Below are 5932 nucleotides of genomic sequence, written 5' to 3'. Positions count from 1 at the left end.
ATTCATTCATTCATTCATTCATTCATTCATTTAACAGGATCTGTTGCACACTCTTTTTGATGAATTTAAAACATTTAGAAAAAACGTAATTTTGATGAAGTGTAATGATTTTGAGCTCACATTTGTTTGGAACTGTACATCATACATGATTAGTTCAAGGGCCGTTGGAAAGTTGAGAATCCAGTGATTTTCTAGCTGTCATTTTGGACAATTTTAAAAGAACACAAACCTTTAAAACCTGCTGGCAGGTTCTGTGATTCAGACTGTTAATGAAGTAATAATCTCCAACAATGGGAACCAATGCAACACAAGAGGCAACATCATAGATTTTTTTTTTTCCCGTTTTTTTTTTTTTTGCTCTTTTTATACTTTTTTTCTACGTCCATTTTGCACTGTGGGGCCTCGGAGTACGGCAATTTCAGTTCTCTGTATGTTGTATATATGGCAAAACAGACAATAAAGCTGACTCAACTCAACTCGACTTGAAAGATTAATAAATAAATTGTTCTGAACCTGCTAAAAGGTTTTTAGGGTAAAGTGGAGTCTAGAGATCACACTGACTCACCACAGGGCTGCAGATATGTTACCAAAGTTCATTTGTCAACATGTCTTCTTTTCTAGAAAGACGATCCTGTTCTGCACTTCTCAAAAGTTTCCTTTACAGCCTACTTTTCTTCTCCTGTTACATATCATTTTCACTGTCATTCGCTGTTTTTGTGGTTTTATTTTACAGGTCTCCCTCAATAATCTGTTGTTGACATAAAGCGTGTGAGAGAAAGATAGACAGTCCCCAAATAAAGAGATAAAGACCAGAAGCTGTGTGACTGACTTTTCCCTGTTTCCATTCTGTCTTTTGAGCTGAGTTGATTATCTTCAAAGAGCCCTGGACGTCCTGACAGTGGTGATGAAATTAGTCTGGTATTGAACACAAAAGTCTTGTGAGGGTCTGAGGCTGTAGATTGTTCTGTTTACATCACATTAAACAATAACCACAGATTTAAAATAAGTAACGACAACAGCTTAATGAAAGATTGCTCATCGTTTTAACAGAAGATGTGTTTTTTTTATTTTGTTGCTGTACATTTGTTGTATATTTCCTCAGTGTTTACTACACTTTGCCCCCTGTAGCCTTTGAATATAATCGTGAAACACGTCTGCATCCTGCTGTCCTTCCTGAACCAGAGTCTGGACACCTGCTGTCTCAGTTGTGAAGGAGACAAGCGACGGTGCTTAAAATATTTGCAGTGGCAGCTTTGCAGAAGCTTTCAGAAACTCTCAGTAGAAATATGTAAAGTACGACGTGTTTCACTGGGAATTACACAGCAAACAACTCGACATGCTTCACCGACCGACTGTCATGTTTCAGTACAGTGCTGCAAGCCCAGCTCAGGAGGAAGGCACACGAATGAGGAAACAAAATGGTATGAACCAAGTTTTACAAGTATTAAATGACTGTGTCCTTGACAGACTACTACTGATATGTTTAGAGGCCTAAAGTGACATGCAGGATTAAAACCATTTCTGAAGATGGTAGTAAAATGTTGTCAACCAAACCACTAAAGTCCTGCATGGTCACAATCTGTTCTTATTGTGTTTTGTGGTTTTCATAAATTTAGAGCGGAAAGTATAAGCCGCTAAGACAGAAAAACTGTCTACTTCTCAGTGCGACCTAAACTCACATCTGTTTTTGTCTCTCCTGCCCTCTGTGCTCAAATATATTGCATTTTATATACAGCCAAATTACTAGCTGTTCTCATTTACATAACTGTCTAAAAAAAACACCTCACCATACGCATGAGTTAAAAACGACTGAGCTACAAATTCTGCGATCATTCCCTGTAAAAATTACTCAGAGAGAAAGTTAACAGCCATAGAAGGTCTTGGTATCACACATTCAGTCATGTGTGTTAGCTGTCTTTAATCAATCACAGACACAGTGAGAGTCTTCTTCCTGAGGGGAGTGTGGACAACAGCAGCTTGACCCTGAGACAGCCTGTTGAGAACAGGGCTACATCCAGGGTTTACTCCATCATGGTCAAATGAACCATCTTTGCAGTATCCATCCATTATCTATACACCACTTAATCCTCACTAGGGTCATGGGGGGCTGGAGTCTATCCCAGATGACTCAGAGTGAAGGCAGAGGACACCCTGGACAGGTCGCCAGTCTATCACAGGGCCACACTTAGAGACAGACAACCAAGCACACTCACATTCACACCTACGGACAATTTAGAATCACCAATTAACCTCAACATGTTTTTGGACTGTGTGGGAGGAAGCTGGAGAACCTGGAGAGAACCCACACTGCACGGGGAGAACATGTAAACTCCACACAGGAAGATCCCGGGTGTCCTCACCGGGACGCGAATCGCCGACCTTCTTGCTGCAAGGCAATGGTGCTAACCACCGCTCCACCTTGCAGCCCTTCTTTTTAGTATTTTTAGCTGAAATGTTCCAAAACACATTCTGGGGACTTTCATTAACTTGCTGAAGTTGGGCACAAAATGGTACATTTATAGCAGTGACTCACAACTACGTCTGAAACTTGGAAATGGGACTAAAGACAGAAGAAATCCAAAGAATTCATGCAATAATTAGAAGCATTTCAACAACTTACAAGTTTTCAATCAGCACCACCGAAGGATAAAAACAAGTTTGTCCACACCTGATGTCAACTCAACTCTACCAAGAAGACAAAACAATCCGTTCAGTTGCTTCACTCAGCCCCTAACTCACCCGGGTTAATCTTTTAACTCAACTCAACAAACAAAAGGGAGAGACAGGCTACTTATCATCACACTGAAATAAAGCAGCGAACCTCTCAAAATACACAGAAATCAAAGGGAATAGGGAATCAGATCACAAAAAATCCATCCCCCATGACAGCCCTCACCCTGACTCGCAGAGCAGCAACATGAAAGTGGGATGAACCAAGTTTCCCTTTTACTGAGATAAAGATTTAGAAAGAACAAATAATGTTGCTGGTTGAAAGACAAGGAAAGCTGGAGGCAGAGCATTTTAGAGTCCTGTCAGGTGTGATTGGTGATTGGACTTCCTGAAACAAACAACCTGAGCTGGTGGATACACTGACACACTGCTGGATATAATGACAGTCAATAAAAACCCCATGTGATAACAGTTGGATAAAGTTTGGGCAAATTACATGTATTGATTTTTGAAAAGTAATTCTGCAAGTCAGATTGTGCAGTTTACTGACATTTCAAGTCGTACATTTTTCTTCAGATATGAATGCACTCCTGATCTGTGAGGGGTCGGGGTGCAGACACACATGGATGCTGGATCCTTGCACATCATTTCTGCTGCTAAAAACGAGCCAAAAGGTAATTTACTGTTGCTTTTTAAATCATATTTAATTGTGATGTGCAAAATTCTGGGCCACGGACTGTGTCAGCGCTTAGTAATATCACAAATGTAAACTGTTTTTATCACCAGCAAAGAGTCTTTCCGTTCTTGTTTTCTGAATTTTTACCAACTCTTCCTTACAGACCACAGAAATTTTTAGGGGATTTTGGGAGGTATTTCAAAACCTTCAGCTTGTCTGTGTTTTTTTTTTATACAACAGTTCATGGTGTTTTTTCAGGCCTGCTTTGGATCACTGTCCTCTCACAGAAACCGGCCATTTTTTCAGTTTCAGTTTCATAGCTTCACCTGTCCACAGCCTGTCTGGTTTCTCGCATTGTTGCTTTGCATACTGCAGATGGTGAAGTTCGCTCAGACTGAAAGTAAGACTTCTTCTGTTCAATTCAGACTCTGCATCGACACTGCTCAGTGGATCACCATTCCCAGGTCAGTTACATCATCCTGCAGCTATTCTGTAGTGATATGGGTCCAGCATGTTTGCCAGGACTACCACAGTGAATGCATAGTCCTGACAGTAAAGCACAGAGGTGGGTGCTGGATCATGTGGGGCTGCACCAGAGCAAAAGATGTTGGGGAGAGGACGTTTATAGATGGCACCATAAACCAATCCTGTGAGTGGTGGACTGCTAGTCTGAAGATATTTGGCAGCAGAGGAACATTCCAGCATGATAAACTGCCAAAAATCACACAAGAGTCTAAAAAGCCCCAATAAGAAGTGAAAAATAAGAACTAGGCAAGTACGTTGTCTAACATGGATCCAAATTGAATAAAAAGGAATCACAACACGTCCCTTTCAGCAAAGAGCACTGTGCTCCTGGTGGTGCTCCACTATCAGGACTTGGCATTCACTGTGATAGTCAACATGCATTATTCTCATTCTTGGTCTCATCTGATCCAAGATTGTGCTCCCAATGTTCTTCAGGATTCTTTTCATGTTCTTTAGCAAAGCTGCATCTTGCATTTGTTTTCCAAAGAACAACTGAGGGTTTGTTTATCAGACACCATCCATAGAAGTAGATGTTAATCAACGTCCTTCACACTGTCTGAGCTGTCAGAGAAACTTCATCCATAACCCCAGTACCAAGTCTGACACACATGCCCATCTTCAGTTTAAGAGCTAGACTGTGTAAAAAGTGTAGTGTCCATGGTGAGGTTTTAGGAGAGCATCTGAGCTCTGATTAGTGGTTCTATGGATTGTTCTAATACCTCCTGACTACTGCTGTCACCGTGTTTCCACTGATGTTTTAGTTGGTCACTGATCTTCCTGTTTCCTGTTCCATCACTTTGACGTCTTACAGTTAGATTTTTAAATTTCTCTGGCAATTCTTTTCCAAGGTTGCCGGTTTGCGTCCTGGTGGGGGCACCGGAATCTTTCTGCGTGGAGTTTGCATGTTCTCTCCGTGCAGCGTGGGTTCTCTCCAGGTTCTCCGGCTTCCTCCCACACGGTCCAAAAACATGTTGAGGTTAATTGGTGATTCTAAATTGTCTGTAGGTGTGAATGTGAGTGTGCTTGGTTGTCTGTCTCTAAGTGTAGCCCTGTGATAGACTGGTGACCTGTCCAGGGTGTCCCCTGCCTTTGCCCTGAGTCAGCTGGGATAGACTCCAGCCCCCCATGACTCTAGTGAGGATTAAGTGGTGTATAAATAATGGATGGATGGAATTCTTTTCCACGTGGAGCCATGATGTAGGCATACAGATGGACACAACCCTCAGGTCAAAAACTGAGCAAGTTCTAGTGTCAAATCATTTTATGTTCATACAGTTGTTCATCCATCCATCCATCCATTTTCTTCTCAACCGGGGTAGGGTTACAGAGGCAGCAGGCGGAGCAGGTCATTCCAGACCTCCCTCCCCCCTCATGAGCCGGACTCGAACTCACTACCACTGCGTCGGGGACTTTAGCCCCTGTACATGGGACGCCAGCCCAGTGTGGCGCCCCACCAGCGACACTTTCCAGCTCTTCCTGGGGGATCCCGAGGACAGCCGAGAGATATAATCCCTCCAGCGGGGTTCTGGATCTGCCCCGGTGTCTCTTCCCGGGCGGACATGTTCGGAAGGCAACCGAATCAGATGTCCAAAGACTGTGGAGACTGTAAATCACAGGTGATCACAGGTGTATTTACTTTTATCGCATTAAGTCTCTACTTTGGGGCCTGCATTTTCAACATAGCCTTTCTAAAGTATTTTATTTTTTATTGTTTATAGGAAATACACCACAGTACATGTTAGAAATAACAGTGATATAATTTTGAACCATTCCAGGTGATATAGCTGTTGTGGACAGTATTGACCTGCTATGACACATTTTATTAATTTTCACACACAGACATTAGTAATACATTTAAACAGCATTTATACGTGTCGGACCTCCTCCACGTGTGATTTAAAACACGTGCTCGCTTTAATTACAACATTAGTGACATTTTACCTGACACGCTTTTGGTGATCAAAGTTCAGGGCTTTACTCGGGGCTCTGTGACTGCTGCAAATGAAAACAAGTTATTTGTAATCGGACTCTTTGACGTGACGTTGGAGGACGTGATTGGTG

Source organism: Stegastes partitus, unplaced genomic scaffold (genome assembly GCF_000690725.1).
Source record: "Stegastes partitus isolate 25-593 unplaced genomic scaffold, Stegastes_partitus-1.0.2 Scaffold862, whole genome shotgun sequence".
Taxonomy (NCBI): domain Eukaryota; kingdom Metazoa; phylum Chordata; class Actinopteri; family Pomacentridae; genus Stegastes; species Stegastes partitus.
The sequence above is the reverse complement of the archived record's forward strand: the minus strand, read 5'-3'. Positions refer to the sequence as shown.